At 41.4% G+C, this 17,500-nt stretch overlaps 1 protein-coding gene across 2 annotated transcripts in view; it reads left to right on the forward strand.

Annotated features, from left to right (window-relative positions):
• The first annotated feature begins 8,075 nt into the window (after positions 1 to 8,075).
• LOC121966678 (plexin-B2-like) overlaps positions 8,076 to 17,500 on the forward strand; it is a 166,042-nt gene continuing 156,617 nt past the window's right edge. For both annotated transcript variants that reach the window (XM_088072664.1, XM_088072665.1), the window contains exon 1: positions 8,076 to 8,478. The gene's annotated coding sequence lies outside the window, so the exon portion shown is untranslated. The remainder of the gene's footprint in view (positions 8,479 to 17,500) is intronic.

The raw sequence follows: 17,500 nt of genomic DNA on the forward strand, positions 1-17,500 counted from the left end.
CACACACACACACACACACACATACAGTGAGGGTGTAGCTGGCAGTAATCAGAGAGCGGTGTGTTTTTCTCAACGGTGTAATTCATCAAAGTGACGGCTGCCAATGAGGCTCAGTCACCAGACAGCCGCAGATAATCAATCATCAATCTACCTGCTCTTTGTTTCACAGCCACCACTTCTCACACACAGACACACACACACACACACACACACACACACACGCTCCTCTTCACGGTCTTGTTTGGTGTCTCGTCCTGCCTGTTCTCGGTGACTCGGTCAGTGAGCAGAACGAGTCGCTGACTCGGCCTGGGTCACAGGTTCCTCCCTCTGATTAGAGGGTGAGTCATCAGACGGTGCATTTGCTGAGGGTTTGACGGGTTATTAAAGTCTGATTTTAATGCACTGTTTCACATTTTCAAAAGAATAATTCAACATTTGGGGGAATTTGAGAAGGGAGAGATGAGAAGATTGATGCTACATGTCGCTGGGTTTCCATCACAGGTTTGAATAAAAATTATTCCATATTTTAGAAATGTTGATAAAACAATTGCCAGATGACTGCATTGCTACTTACGCGACTTTTCTCTGATGATAACATCCCAGTAACTATGGCAATGGATGTCCAAAACATCGGCAGCGGCGCTCGATAAAGCCGATCTAATATCATCATGATTTCTTTGTGTGGTATCAGAGTGAAGATCTCGGCCGCTTCCTCCGTCCTCACGTACCGAGTCATGTTTTATAGAATGTCGTGACTTTTTCTTCTTCTTTGGGTTTAATGGCGGCTGCATTAACACCACCCGCGGGTACACATCATAGGAGCTATGAAAGCAAAAAAAGTGTTTCCACTGCAGTTTTGTGAAATATGTTTTTTTTACAATCACCTGAAATAACCACCTCATGGAGCGTAAAAAACTTTTTCATGATAAATGGGAGTTTTTTTTAAATTGTTATAGCTGTTATCACTCCCAGAAATCCCTCATATGTGTCCGCTCCCACGTATAAGGGGCTCGCCTTTCCATCACGGCTCCATAACACGCCTGCGTGGCCTCGGATTGAAATAATGACGGCTAGTGCGGTGGCTGCAATAGAAATAAAGCTGCTGATGTTTTGAACATCCATCGCCATGGTTACTGGGATGTTATCACTCAGTGGAAACACAGTCAGCTCCACGCTGAGTTTTATCACATTTACTAAATATCTGTGATGGAAACCTGCCTGCTGCAAGCAGGATACTACCGTTACCTCTGCGAATACTGCAGTACATGTACTGTCCCTGATACTACGCGTACTGCATGTCTGCATGATGCATTCCTGTGTGTTTAAAAACTCTCAGCAGGCGGAGGCGCTCTCAGGACAACCTGTCCGCCGATGTTCAGGAGCTCCTAAATCTGTGCGTGCTGATTGGACGAGCTGTTAACAAGTCAGATATTGATATAAGTGAGATATTCTATTTGTTCCCCGATGAGCCGCAGGAGCTCAATTTGTTTCCAACATAATTGCAGAAAAGATGAAGTCAGTTCAGTGTGATTCCCCACGATCAATATTCCCTCTGCCGTCCTGTATCCTGTTCACACTCACAGGAAGACAAACTGCAGCGTCTGCAACTTTACTTATTTATTCTATTTTATTTAACCCTTTGACACCTGAGCAGATTAGCGCAATTTTTTTATTTAAAAAAATGAGCAAGAAATTAGAAAAAAAAAGAAAAAAATACAAGAAAATTACCTGAAAATCCACAACCACAAACAAAAATAAAAGAGAAAGTTTAAAAAAGAGCTAAAAAATGTAATTCTGTAACATAACTTTAGATATGTAATCATGATAATTATGAATATATTTTTTTCATTAGTCCCCCCCCCCAGACATTTGAACACTTTACCTTTTTAGCTTTTTTCTTTATCTACTAATTTCTTGCATTCTGTGGAAGATTTCGTACGTGCTCATCACCTTATTCCTGTGTTTTTGACAGAAAGATTGAGAAAGGTTGTGAAATGTGTCTGATAGCAGCACAAGAAGCAAATATATATAAGAAAACAAAATGCTTCTCCGTCAGTGAAAATCACACTGTATGTTTTCCATAAGTGAGGATGAGTGGAGGGTTTTCTTGTCCTCCGTCTCTCTGAATCACAGTTTGTGTCTCTTCATGTCGGACAGAAAAGGTTTGGAGACGCAGCGTGGGTGTTTATTACACCGAGCTCGACTGAACAGGCTTTTTAAAGAACATCCTAAATGCTCTCTGCTGCCTGACGTCCTACCTTCATTTATTTTCATTTTCTGTGTGTGTGTGTGTGTGTGTGTGTGTGTGACTCACTGCAGAGTCAGATCAATGTGCTGGATGTCGTTCTGATGATGTATGAAGCCAATATTTGGCTTTAAAAATCAGACATCGACATTCATTCTTCTGCTGTTTCACTCCTCAGCTGCAGACTCAACACCTGAATATGGACAAAATTTTTAAAAAATGTAAAAATGATTTGACTAATGCAGATAAATTTGAAAAATCATATTTTTTAGATTTGTTCATCTGTTCATTTGTGCATTTTGCAGACATCGTGTCTCGCCGAGTTTGGGTGGTTCAGGTTGGAGGTCGTCTCTCTCTGTGTTTTTTGAGATTTAATGGAGGTGGTCAGAGCAGCGGCTCGGCTCTCGCAGGCTGATAGCTCGCTTTCTGACCCTCAGTCAAATCATCGCTCTCAGCTCGTCCAAACAGACAAATCTGTCGATAACAACAGTCAGTTTCCAGCCACGCCTGTGATGAGGTCATGAACCATTTTCTTTTGTTTTGTAACTAAAAAGAGGAGAATGAAGAACTCGTTTAACCATTTACTTGGTTTTTTGTAGTTTTCACTGTCGAGCTTTAAGAAAATAATTATTTAAAGCGACATCATATAGATTTCTGGAGCCAGCTGGCCGCAGGCACGCAGTAAAACCTCAGTTTTTTTGGTGTTTATTCCACGTGAAGTAGCAAACAGATTCAATGTTTTTAAAAGTAAATAGATGCTCTATATATTTTAAATTGCAAACTTTGCAAGTAATAAATATATATGTTGAAATGTGAAGTTTGTTATGTCTAAAGTTTGTGATTAGATTTTAAAAGTTCGTGAGTAAAAAGTTAATTAAATCTTTACCAAATTAAATGTTTGAATTGGTGAAGATTCAGAACATTCAGTATGTTAAAAATGTAAAATATACGTGATTTAATATGGATATTACATCGACAAAGGTCAGATTTAAACACTGAAAAACTTCCCCAGAGTACAAATTTAGCCTATTCAAACCTTCATAAACCTCCATAAAGCTTCATACAGCTTCAATAACCTTCATAAACTTTCATAAACCTTCATCAAGCTCCATGAAGCTTCATAAACCTTCATAAAGCTCCATAAAGCTTCATAAAGCTTCATTAACCTTCATAAAGCTCCATAAGCTTCATAAATCTTCAATAACCTTAATAAAGCTTCATAAACCTTCACTGAGCTCCAGAAAGCTCCATAAAGCTTCATAAAGCTTCATAAACCTTTGATGAGCTCCAGAAAGCTCCATAAAGCTTCATAAAGCTTCATTAATCTTCAGTAACCTTCATAAAGCTTCATATACCTTCATTGAGCTGCAGAAAGCGCCATAAAGCTTCATTAATCTTCAATAACTTTCATAAAGCTTCAGTGTAGTTTTGGCTCTGATGGTTCTGTGTTTTATTTTTTGTGGAAACGTTCTCCATTGACACGCAGCTTCAGTCTGACTCTGTTTAATGTAAACAGTTCATTTAGATGATGATGATCTCCATCCACCGAGAAACAGCTGATGTTTATTATTATTACACACTCACAGGCCCTGTGTGTGTGTGTGTGTGTGTGTGTGTGTGTGTGTGTGTGAGAAATGTCAGACGTAAATGATTTATGAGTATGTAAATGAGACTGTGGAGCTGCTGAAGGACAGTGAAGAGCAAAACACACACACACACACACACACACACACACACACCTGTGGGCTCTGTAATAATGAGCTGTTTGAATACGACTTTGAGCTCAAACAAAAATAAATCACATTCCTCTGAAAGGATGGATGAAGGATGGATGAATGGATGGATGAATGGATGGATGGATGGATGGATGGATGGGTGGATGGGTGGATGGATGGATGGATGGATGGGTGGATGAAGGATGAAGGATGGATGAAGCAGCAGAAGACAGTGATGTGGCTCCAGGTTTCGAAGGGTTAAAAACATTGCCACACTGTAGTCTTTGAACGGTTAAATGACCCATAATACAAGTAAACGAGCCACAGAAAGCCCTGACCACAGTGAGGAGGAGCGGCTGTTTATCTGCTGTGACGTTAACTCTTCCTGCTCTGTTTATTCCTCCTTCAGTGTCGACTCTTTTGCTGGATGAAATATTCCAGTCAGCGCTCAGCAGCCTGAACACAGCAGAATAATCTCGATGTGCGTCGCTGTAAACTCTGACTAAATCTGCTGTTGTTGGAAACTTTTGGGGCCTGAGCTGGAATTTAAACTGAAGCTCTGTGTGTGGATAATGAACTGCTGCATAAAAATACGTTAAAATGCAGCAGCTGAAGGTCCGACAGCTCAGGTCACTGCGACTTTATTTTGACATTTTCTGCTGTGATTTATATTCCAAACACACCTGACAGAAACAGATGTGTATGGATTTATCAGAGATTTCGTTGTTTTCTCTGTCTGACTCTGAGCTGCTGGTTCAGTTTAATACAGTTTAATTCAGTTATTTTGAAATATTTAAAAATATTTGCACACTTTTACAAAGTTTAAACATGTATAAAACAAATATAATGAAATATGATGTGACTCAAGGATCCACACTGGGACCACTTTGATTCCTTATTTACAGGAATAATTATCACATTACCGTTAATCTTTGCAGATGACACCAAACTTTTAGTTTCAAAGAGAGATTTGTTAACTTGTATTACAAGCTTCACAATTTCTCACTATGGTTTCACAAAAAGGTTAACTGTACAGGCAAGTACGACGTCACGCCTCCTTAGTTTCTGTGTTGCCAGCATGCTGTCTAAAATCACACACTGGAGCCGTGTGATGCCACCGCTGTTTGCTGCTGCGTCAAAATGTAAGGAGGCGTAAAGACGGGACTTCAGAGAGACTCTGTGGAGACATCTCTGTCTTTTTATGTCTTTGACTGTCTTTCCTCTCATGTTTTACATCAAAGTTAACAATCGTTTTATGTGTTTTTTATTTTACTCATATTGAACAGATTAATCCATCTATTTTAAGACAGATCGGTCAGATCAGTTCATGATTGGACGCTGGTCCACAGAGGTGCAGTCCGCTGGCCACAGTTTGATTTACATGGTGCATATTTTATTTCCCAAAACCGCAGCGTGCGTATGTGTGTGTGTGTGTGTGTGTGTAACTGCAAAGCTGCATCTTGGAAACGTCCACGTTTCTGCAGAATCTACAAATATTGGCGTTTTCGACGGGTGGATGAGCCCCAACACGGACACAGACGGCAAACAGGCTCTGGTTAAATACACAAGACACAACATGGGCGGCTGTGTGTGTGTGTGTGTGTGTGTGTGTGTGTGTGTGTGTGTGTGTGTGTGTGTGTGTGTGTGTGTGTGTGTGTCCACGTCTAAATAATTTGTACTGACAGGCTTCAGTCTGTGAAACACTTCAAAGAGTGTGCACGTGAGCGTGAGTGACAGTATTTGCAAGTGCTTTGTATGCAGAGACAGTGACACACACACAAACACACACACACACACAGCATGCTCATTCCAACAGTGTGTTTAACAGCTCACTTAGTTGACTAGTGAAGCATGAAACCATCAACGTGTTCATATGATCAGCAAGTCAAATACACACACACACACACACACACACACGCACACACACACACAGATGAACAGTTTATCAGCCGCACTCGTCACTTTGTGGTTGAATTACTGATGTTTTTATCGGTTTGACATGACTGACACTCACACCACGACACAACCTTGCAGGTTTGGAAAGCATCTTTTCTCTAAAAATCACCGAACAATTTCTGAGAAAGAACATGAATTAGGAAAATATTTTAAAGAAAAAAATATTGCCAAAAAAATTCAACAAAAAAAGAAACAGGATTTTTAAAGAAAAATGAAAAATCACAAAATTTAAAAACAAACAAACCGGCAACATTTTTTAAATCTGCCCCCCAAAAAAAAATTCAAGAAAAACAACATCATCAACAGTTTTTTCAAATGAAGTAAAACGTAAAATAAAGACAATTTTCCCACCCCCCCAAAAAGTACATTTTCTTTAAAAATCATGAGTAAAATAAATACAAAATACGTCACTTTTTGTCCCCCCTCCCGGTGCTTCAGCCAGTTTTAGGATGAGGATGATGGTGTATGAGTTAAATTTAAGGGTTTTTTAAATGTCACCAGCCTTAATGTGGATGAAAAATGCATGTGTGTATTCAGGCTTCACTCCTGGCTCCTGACCTTTGACCTTTTAACTTCCAGCCACTTGACAAACACAGATGCGGGTATTCGGCTCTGAGTCATGATGTTGCACAGATTGTTCTGGGCCGTTCGGGCCCGTTCGGGGCCGTGTTGCAGAGCGGCGGGTTCCTCCTATAACATTCAGGAGACTTAAGAAACAAAAGGTCGGGCCTCCGAGCGGCCCGGTGTCAAGGATTACTCCTCAGACTAATTCTCCGGCAACAAAGACTCCTTTGTGCGTCTGCAGGCCCTCCAGTTAGCAGCAGGGGCGACTGCACGCTTAACCGGGCCTGACAGCGCCGACGCTCTGCACGCCGCCTGCTACATTTACTCTCAGCGCTGCGATTTAAGAACCACGTGAGGAGGAAAATGTTCAGATGACATTAAATATAAATCCAATCAATAACCAGAGGAGTCCCAAAAATGATCCTGCATGTAAAGTTTGTGTAATCTATGTAAACTTTAATCTGAAAGAGGGATTATTCTGCAGCAGCACGTTCAACATCACTTTGATTATTTATTCATTTTTGTTGAGATGTTTTTATATAAATCATCAGTCTCTAATTAAAGATATGAACATTAGAATCTTTTATATCCCTGCTGTTGTCTTTAAAGGTGTCGCTCTTTAAAGGCCTTTAATTTAAACTCGTGGGGCTGACTTTAATAATCTGACATCGTCAAATCAGAAAACACAGAGGACAACTTCCTGCTGCCGCTTTCAAAATAAAATCCCTTTTAGTTAAGCTGTTTTTGACTGAATATACAGAAATCTAGTTTTACACAGACACTGTAAAGTCAGCTCGTTGATGTTAATATGTCACCCTGCAATAATGGGAAATGAGTGTGTGCAAAGGAAGGAGCTACTGCTAATTTGTAATTAAAAACGTGATTAATATTCAGAGTTATTAATCTCGTGTGTGTTCTCGCCTTTCTCAGCAGTGACAGCTGCACATAAAGTGTTTCATATTAAACACGATCATGTTAAGAATGCAATGGCTGCACTTTTTAATGCTCGTAATTAGTCTACGATGAAACAGACTCACAACAATTACAAAAAGGGGATAAACAATCACAAAGACACACAAAATGATCAAAAACAGACACAAAATGACCATAGAGACAAAACGATCACAAATAGATACAAAATGACCACAAATAGACACAAAATGACTACAGAGACACAAAGCAACTAAAAACAGACACAATATGGTGACAAAGCTGTGCAATAGAACTGCAAAAAGTGTTTGCACATCAGTAAAATTTGTGTATTTTGCTTCTCTGTAGAAAAGGTGTTTTTTCCGTCTTTCGTGTTGTTTCTGGTTTTATCCCGTTTGCTCAAAATCAGACAGAAACTATTCGATGAATACAAACTGGAAAATGTGCTCTGTTAGTTTGTAAGGATCTGGAGAAAGAAGGAAACAAACTGTGCCAATAAATCTGACTGTTCCAGGAGAGACTGCAGCCTCTATTTTGAAAGGAGACTAGCTGTACTTCCGGTGTTGATGGGGTTAACTGTGTGTGACTTGACTGTAAACCTGAAGGGGGTGTTGGGAGGAGGAGGAGGAGGGGGAGGAGGAGGAGGAGGATGGAGTAAAAGCCTCATCAGATCCTCCCCAGTTTGTTGCGCGTCCTCGGCGGAGCTGCAGGCCGGCGGTGGTGCGCGTGTCTCCGGTCAGAAAAACACTCTGCTGCCGTTAAAGAAGCCGCCGGATGTGCGGGCGGATCTCCAGCTGAGCACCGGGACTCTGCTCACCGGCTCACCGGCTGCTGGCTCACCGGGCGGCGGAGGGACGGAGCAGCTGCTCGGTGTGTTTGTTTCGGGGAATATTGTCGGAGTCAAACTTCTCTCCGGGTTTCCTCCTCCACACCGGGCTCCGGAAACCAGGATTTAAATTTGGGAACTTTTCAAACACGCAGGACGAGTTTTATTTTCTAACTTTGTGAGGAATAGCAGAGAAAACACCCGCCTGTTCAGAGAGAGAGACTCCGGCGGCTCGTCAGGAGGTAAGATTTCAACATTTTACTGTTTTATGCAAAAACTCAAGTTTCTCAACGCTGCTCCTCAAAGCTTTAAGGAGATTTTAAAGATTTCACTCGTGATTTCGTATCAACGCCCTGCCCCCGATACGCCCCCCCGCCCCCCGGGCTTGTTTGGTGAACGCCACACCGAACTCCGCATGTAAAACTTCAGATTTAATCATTTATTGGGTGCTGGCGGATGGAAAACGCACAATTTGACATAAATTGTGGTGATTTGCAAAGAACATTTATGTGTTTGTGATTCGGCATGCAAAGCGGCCACCAAGCGGTGTGTTACGTTGAGAAAAACTTCTGGTATTGATTTAATGCAAGTCGTCAAGCTTCAATCAATGTTATGGCCATTTGTGGCGTCGGCACTTATTAATCAGAGTGTGTGTGTGTGTGTGTGTGTTTGAGAACTTGGTTGGTGTTTGTATGTGAGCCGAAATGAAGGCTGGGCTGTGGTGGCTCGTCACAGGAGTTTTAACTGTTTTTGGAGGGACGAGTCTTAACTGAGAGCTGAGGTCATACATAATTCACAGATTTTTAGACGGGATCTGGCGCGGAGCTCTGTCGGAATGTGTTGGGACTAATCAATGCACAGAACATCTGGAGCCTCAGTGAGTGGGCTGATCCCGTTGAGCAGCTCCAATAATGTATTGCAGATTGAATCTACTTCTTGTTCTCTTAACTTTACACACACACACACACACACACACACACACACCTATCTTCCATTGATTCTCCCCATCGCGCTTGTTTGGAGAACGTCACACCAAAGTCCGCTGACAAAACCTCTAATTTAATTATTTTTGGGGTGTTGGTAAATGGCAGACGTATCATGTGACATATGTTTTGACATTTTATTAACAGCATTGAGGTATTGATCATTCGGCATAGATTGTGTCAGATAATAATGAAAGGGTGTGTGTGTTTTAGAACTTAAATTTCTTGTTTTATATGTGGGCTATAAAATGCAGGCTTTTGGAGTTATTAGAATCTACTGAGAGGTGATGTCATGTTAAATTCGCAGTTTTTTGAACGCAATCTGGCAAGAATGTGTTAACTAATCGATGCACAGAACATGCACAGCCTCAATGAGTGGGCTGATCTTTCAGTAATGTATTCCAGACACACACACACACACACACACCTGTGCAGAACCATTATCTTTCACTGAATCTCCTCTTGTTTAGAGAATGTCACACCAAATTCCATTGTAAAAACATGCTTCATGTGATATAAGCTGTGATGTTTAATAAATAGCATTTATGTATTGATGATTTTGCATGGATGATGTCCTTTATGAGGGTGTTTCTGTGTGTGTCTGTCTGTGTGTGTGTGTGTGTGTGTGTGTTTGAGAACGTAGTTGGATGGTTTTTATGTGAGCAGAAATGAAGACTGGACTGCAATGGTTTGTCACAGGCCCTTTTCAGTGTGTTTTTGGAGGGACTGGTTTCTGTGTGAGAGGTGATGTCATGTTAAATTTGCAGTTTTTTAAATGGAATCTGGCAGAATTGTGTTGAAACTAATCGATGCACAGAACATGTGGAGCCTCAGTGAGTGGGTCGATCCTTCAGTAATATATTCCAGACTTGTTGCAGTGTGAACTTCACACACACCTGTGCAGAAGCATTATCTTCCATTGATTTCCCTTATCTCACTTGTTTGGAGAAAGTCACACCAAAGTCTGCTTATAAAACCTCAAATTGAATTGTTTTTTGGGTGCTGGCAAATGGAAAGAGCACTAAGTGACACAAGTTGTTTTGTTTTGCAGTAAGCATTGAGGTGTTTATGATTCGGCATGGAGATATCCACTATCAGTAAGAGTGTGTGTGTGAGTGTGTGTGTGTGTGTGTGTGTTCTAGAGCTTATTTTGGTGCTCTGTATGGGAGCCGAAATGAAGGCTGGGCTGTGATGTTATGTCTCATGAGTTTAAACCAGTTTTGGGGGGACTAGTTTTTGTCTGAGAGGTGGAGTAATATTTAATATGCCAATTTTTAAATGGAATCTGGCGCAGTGTCAGGATGTGTTTGAACTAATCGATGCACAGAACATCTGGAGCCTCAGTGAGTGGGCCGATCCTTCAGTAATGAATTTCAGACTTCTTGCAGTGTGAACATCAGACACACGCACATGCACACACACCTGTGCAGAACCATTATCTTCCATTGATTCTCCTCATTAAATCCATAGTAATCCCAGGGAGGATAATTGGAAGTTACAGAGGGGTTTTTAAAGCTCCCTAATATGGTGAATGTTTTGTGTTGGAAACAGCTGTTTTCTGATGCCAGCATTGATCTTGAGCTGGTAACGATTCTCCTTATTCAAATCTTTGTCTCCAGAGGTCATTAAACACATTAACCTCCGTCTCACGTGTGGAAAAATGAATCTTTTGAAAGCGCTGCTGCCGGCCGTCTGCCGCGGAGCGCCGCTGTACACGATGTGGAGGTAATTGGCCGTGGTGTCACTTAATGGATGAGAGTCGCCTCCACGCTGCACCTCCAGCTCTGCAGCCATAAAAGCATGATGGCTGCAGCAGCTCGCCTCTGTTTAGACGCTCCGCTCAGCCGAGCGTTCAGCCTCAACGCTGCTCGAGCTGTTTATCGTCAGCCTGAATTTACTGCGCTCACTTCGCCTGCTGGAATTTAACTGAGTACATTTACTCATGGACTGCACTTCAGTGCAATGTCAAGGTACTTATACCTCACTTGAGTGTTTTATTTTCATGCTACTTTGTGCTAATATTTTATAATAAAATTTTTACTTCACTACATTTATGTGACAGTTTTAGTTACAAATTGAGATTTTTGCATAAAGAAACATAAAAATGGTTAGTAAAATATGATGCTTGTCAGATGATATTACCAAACCGATTGTAAAAGTGCAGCTTTCAATAATTAGTTGCCATAAAAAATGGCCAGCTATTTTGATAAACATTTACGGTTATTTTTGAAAATATTTTTAAGTTCTTTTTTTTAATTTAAGTTTCTGGTGGTTTTAATATTATTTTTTAAAATCATTTTTTACTTTTTTGGGTGCTTTTTTTAAAAAAAAAAAAAATTCTGCACTGGGTGCTTTTACTGTCCATGCTGTACTTTAAGTACATTTTCTTTATTTTATACTTAAGTGACATTTTCAGAACAGGAGTTTTACTTGTAACAGAGTACTTTCGCAGGGTGGGTAGTACTTTTACGTAAGTAAAGCGTCTGAATACTTCTTCCACCCCTGCACTTTGGATGCCTAAAACATGTAGATATTTGCTCCTGTTTTGCTCAGTTTCAGGTGTTTTTGTGCTATCTGGTGAAGAGGTGCAGTAACGTGCAGTAACTTGCAGTGAAGCTGCAATAACATGCAGTAACGTGCAGTAAAGCTGCAGTAACGTGCAGTAACGCTGCAGTAACGTGCAGTAACGCTGCAGTAATGTGCAGTGAAGCTGCAGTAACGTGCAGTAACGCTGCAGTAACGTGCAGTAACGCTGCAGTAACGTGCAGTGAAGCTGCAGTAACGTGCAGTAACGCTGCAGTAACGCTGCAGTAATGTGCAGTAACGCTGCAGTAACGTGCAGTGAAGCTGCAGTAACGTGCAGTAACGCTGCAGTAACGTGCAGTGAAGCTGCAGTAACGTGCAGTAACGCTGCAGTAACATGCAGTGAAGCTGCAGTAACGTGCAGTAACGCTGCAGTAATGTGCAGTAACGCTGCAGTAACGTGCAGTGAAGCTGCAGTAACGTGCAGTAACGCTGCAGTAACATGCAGTGAAGCTGCAGTAACGTGCAGTAACGCTGCAGTAACGCTGCAGTAACGCTGCAGTAACGTGCAGTAACGCTGCAGCTCGGGCCGTGCTGCCGCTGTGAGTGATGAGGCTTTGTGTGAACGCTCGTTGCTGCGGCTCGTTCAGTTCGTGCTTTGAAGGAAGTAGCGGCTCTAATGTGTCCTCAGAGCGATCGATGGTGGTTTTTTTCCGATAAGCTGCTCGATAAATCCAGAGTGAAGGTTTTTGCTGGGAGCCTGTTTGCAGGAGAAGCTTCAGCACAGAACAACACACAAACAGCACGTTGTGTTTTTGAGTTTGAGTTTGAGCGGACGAGCTTTACGCCGAGTCATCGGGAAGAAACTGTGCGCGCTTTCACGTTCTCTGACTCTGAAACGGAGCTTACTCAAATATTTCCTGCAGGCGCACTGGTGACAGACCGGTTGCTTCCTGGGCAGATCCAACCAGGCGGCCGACTTTTCACTTAATAATTTACAGAGCGAGAGCGACGAGGCGGGAAAATCAGAGGGTGGCGACCTCTCTTCACCGTCGTTACTGGGACATTAGCAGGACGCTGACGCCTGCTGAGGTCAGCAGGTTAACAAGCTGCTCGGGACACGTTCTGCGTCTGCATCTGCGTCTGCGTCTGCATCTGCGTCTCTCTTTCTCTTATCTGTTTGTTTTAGAGAGCTGGACTTCACTCTGAGCTGAAGGCTGACTCTCCCTCTCTCACGCACACACACACACACACACACACACACACACACTCAGCAGGATGAAACTACAACATTTAACCCTTCGAAACCTGAGCAAACCTGGTTCCTCTGAAAAACATTTGAAGAAGGCGAGAGCAATAAAAGAAGAAATTACACAAAAATTAGAAGAAAAGAGTTTAAAAAAAAAAGTAAATGACCTGGAAAAAAGTGCTTAAAATTGTTTTTAAAAATTGTAAAATAATTTTCAATACATTATTATGGTCATAATAAATATAGTTTTCCTAAGGTTTTTATTGTTTTCCCTAGAAATTTAAAAAAAAAAAATGACCAAAAAAGCAAAAAAAATAGTAAGAAAAAAAAAAAAAAGAAAGAAAGAAAGAAAGAAAGAAAATTCATTGGAAAAAACAAAGAAATAAAAAAGAAAAAGAAAAACAAAAAAGTGTACTTGTGAAAGATGCTGAAAGCAGCACAATAAAATATTTCAGAGGGTTAAAATGTAAAAAGAGTCTTTATTCATAAAAAGGCTGAAATCAGTCGGGTAACACTCATGTAATAAGGAGAATACATGAGAAGTATAAGAATACATAAGAAGTATTTTCTTCTGCTCAGTGTTTTGTGTCCCCACCAACATAATAAAATGCTGATGCAGCAGAGAACTTTTATTTTGACAAAAGTAAGACTTTTTGGCATAAATGAATGCAATTTTCTTTTCTCTTTTAAAATTTTGAAGTGTGGTGTGCTTTTTTTTTTTTTTTAAAGGAAGAAATTGCAGCAAAATTAGTGTTTGAAAAAACTGAGGACCCCCCCCCCCGGCTAAAACCGAACCTCGGCCCGGGGTGCGTCCAGCTTTTCCAGAGAAACTGTTTGACTCCACCCACCAGTGTGTGTTTGAACCAATGAGGATGTTTTCAGCGTTGGAGGAATGCTTGTGTGTTGAAACTCAAGTCTCGAGAAATGCCGTCAGTCATTGAGAGAGCTGTCACACACACACACACACACACACACACACACAGACCAGTTTGACTGGATCCAGGCGGCGGCTTCAGTGACTCACATGTTTGTCTTCACACAGGAAGTTGTGTTGTTGAGCTCAGCCTGAGGTCGCTCAGTCTTGGAGTCAGAGCAGAGTTTAATATAATCGCTCTGCAGATCACAAATAAACTGTGAATTATTTCTAAAAAACAGTAAAAACAGAACGTGAAGCTGAGACGGCCGAACAGTCTGAGAGCGGTGCGTTCCTCGTCATTATGTTTTGAGGAGGGCTTAATATGAAGAAATATTTGCCAAATTCGAGCAAAATATCTTAAAATGTAAACAAAAGTCTGTCGTCCACACGAGCGATTCTGAGCAAACTTTAATCGACGCTGGGCTGTGACGTGGGAAGGCCAGAGTGTCCACGTTTGACGCTCACTAGGTTAATCCTATAATAAATATATTAATAAATGATTGTCACCATAAATTCTTATTAATGAAAATAAGGCAAAGTACTGCAACACTCAAGAACTTAAATATAAAATAGAAAAATTACAGTAAAAGTGTGACTAAGATATTTTCATAAATTTCATAAAAATGAGAGAAAAGAAAATCTGAGGATTTGATGCTAAAAATAACTGCAACACTTGTTGAAAGTGTGTTTTATTTTTTCCTGCACAAAGTGTGAAAACGTGGAGAAACTGCTGCTGTTTCTCAGGCTGTTAACAAAGTGTGAAACTTTATTTAAAACACGGTGCTGCTGCCGTTATCTCGTAAAGGGACGATCCACCGCGTTCCCGTAGATTTCTGCGACACCTTTGATTTGTGCTCATCACTGTTTTCCTCACACTTCCTGTCCTTTATAATGAGGCCGCTCCTCTCTCTGCAGACGGCTGCTAATAAACGCAGCGCCGCCGCCGCCGCTCTGCCTGTTTGTCGCTTTTCATCATCTGCTTCCAGAAGCATCAAACACGTCACTTTTGTGTGTGTGTGTGTGTGTATGTGTGTGTGTGTGTGTGTGTGTGTGTGTGTTACAGCAGCTTTCATGATCGTCGTTATTATTGAGTGTTGAGGTTGTAAAAACAGACGTTTGTTGAGGTGAAAGAAACACACTTTAACAGCAGCTTGTCTTTGACTCTTGTGATTCATAGAGTTCATGTTGGCTCCTACTTTTACATTTTACATCTGTACAATAAAAACCGAAATACATAGCTGCACTACTGCAGACAGGCGGCAAACCTCCGTCTACTGAAACCTGAACAATTTGGCATGATTTAAAAAAAAAAAAAAAAAAGACCCAAAACAATGCCCCCCAAACAAAAAAGTCAAAATTACGAGAAAATTACAAGAAAATTTTTAATGATAACAATAATAATAATAATAATAATAATAATGAAGTAACCAACTAAGTAACACAAACCATACAGGATTGTGGCGAGAAAAGTGGTTGTTCTGTAAGAAGATTTTACTGTATTTCTAGCAGAGATAGTGGTGAGAAAAGTGGGTTTTTTAAGGAAGATTTTACTGTATTTCTAGCGGAGATAGTGGTGAGAAAAGTGGTTGTTCTGTAGGAAGATTTCACTGTATTTGTAGCCAGAAAGCACAAATAAAAACTGACTGTTTTTTAAGAAAGATCTCAGGGTTCAAAGCGGATAAAGGTGCAAGAAATTAAACTCCCCAGAGCGCCATGTGCGCAGGCCTCCCAACCACCAGGCGTCTGTTATTTTACCCATGATGCTCTTCATGCACTCCTGGTCTCTCTCACCAGTTTACGATGGTGGATTTCTCTGTGGGAGCGCGGGGGTCCGTTCAGCAGCTCCGCCGCTGTCTCTCTCTGTTAATTCAGGGTCACGTCAGTCAGTCGTCTTTCGGAGACGTCGCTCTTCAAAAAAAACACAGAGTAATCATCACGGGAATAAAAGACGGCCGCCGCGTTGCCCGGTGAAGAATAGAAAGCATGAAAAGAGACGCGGAGACAAAACGGCGTGGAGGAGGAGGAGGAGAGCGATGGCGGCCCGGCGTCTAATGATTCCAGCCAGCTCCTTCTGTTTCCTTTTAATTTGACACAAAGCTTTAATTACTCTCCATTCTGCGGCGGGAGTCTATTGTGAGGCTGATTACTGAGACACGGAGGCTCATTATTCAGACGGACCGATGCACTTCACTCCCTCTCCTCTCGGAGACAGAGGTGAGACATCTGAAAGGCCGCTGATTTTACTGTCAGTCCTATGATGTCCATGGCAGAGACACACGTTCCCTCTGTGCTGGATTGGTTAGCAGGAAAGATGTCCCGCCTTCGAGTACTTCTGATTGGACAAACTCTGGTCCATTAAAAATGCCACTTTTTTGACTAAATCATCCTGCTAAAGAGAGATTTTCTGGACTTTACTGTGAACCCGTCAGACGGCACTGAAGTCAATGAGTGCACACTATCGCTGCCTCGCTCCGTCACCTCCAGCAGCGCCGCCAAAATGTCTGATTCATCAGCTGAAGCACTGACTGTGTTAGGGATGTGATTACGCCAGCGCGGCATCCACATCGACAGATAAGAGGCTTAAAATGAAAAATGAGGTGTCATGCAGAGAGGTCACGGTATGTACCGTTACCGTAACATGAGACCACATACCGTCTGAGATTTTGGATATCGTCACATCAACACGTTGTCTTTTCCTGATTTTAAAGGCTGCAGTAAAGTGATGTACTTTCTAAACTTATCAGACTGTTGTTCTTGTTTTAATACTCGTGTTCACCAGCTTAAGTCATTAAATCCACATTACTGATGATCATCCGAAATCTCATTGTGTTTATGGTCATCCCCAAAATATTGTCACAGCATCAATATCTACGTATTTTGTCACATTGTGACATTTGATTTGTTGCCCAGTCCAGCATTTCTGAAGCTTTTGAGACTTTAAATATTGTGATATATTTACTGTGATATGGCCCAAAATCATTGGTGGGCCATCACTGCAGTTCCACTCTTTTCTTTAAACATTATCACAACATCATATCACATTTTTGCCAGACCCTGAATGCAGCGCAGAGGGAGATGTTCCCATGACTTCTTGTTTTTCCTCAGCTGCAGGTTGTCATTCACAGGGTGGGTCACTGCTCTGTAGGTCCGCTCACAGCTGATCAGATCACAGCTGATCAGATCACAGCTGATCAGATCACAGCTGATCCGCTCACAGCTGATCAGATCACAGCTGATCAGATCACAGCTGATCCGCTCACAGCTGATCAGATCACAGCTGATCAGATCACAGCTGATCAGATCACAGCTGATCAGATCACAGCGGTGAAGGACAGGATGTTTGAGGATGTTTGTAAGTGAAAGTACAGTTTCAGACACTGCAGAATAAATGGTTAAGTTTTACTTTCATTGCACCGGATGTTTGGCTGCACCTGTGTGTGCCATAAATAGCCGAATTTTATATATAAGTACTATATTACAATAACACTCCTAATGAACAGTCCGGCTCCCAAAAATGTATTTGCGGCTTGCCACATATAAATAAATAAATGTTTTTGAAACTCTGATAGATGTAATATGTTCATGTCACTTCA

The sequence above is a fragment of the Plectropomus leopardus genome, chromosome 22 (assembly GCF_026936395.1).
Source record: "Plectropomus leopardus strain MGB_pleo_1.0 chromosome 22, ASM2693639v1, whole genome shotgun sequence".
NCBI lineage: Eukaryota > Metazoa > Chordata > Actinopteri > Perciformes > Serranidae > Plectropomus > Plectropomus leopardus.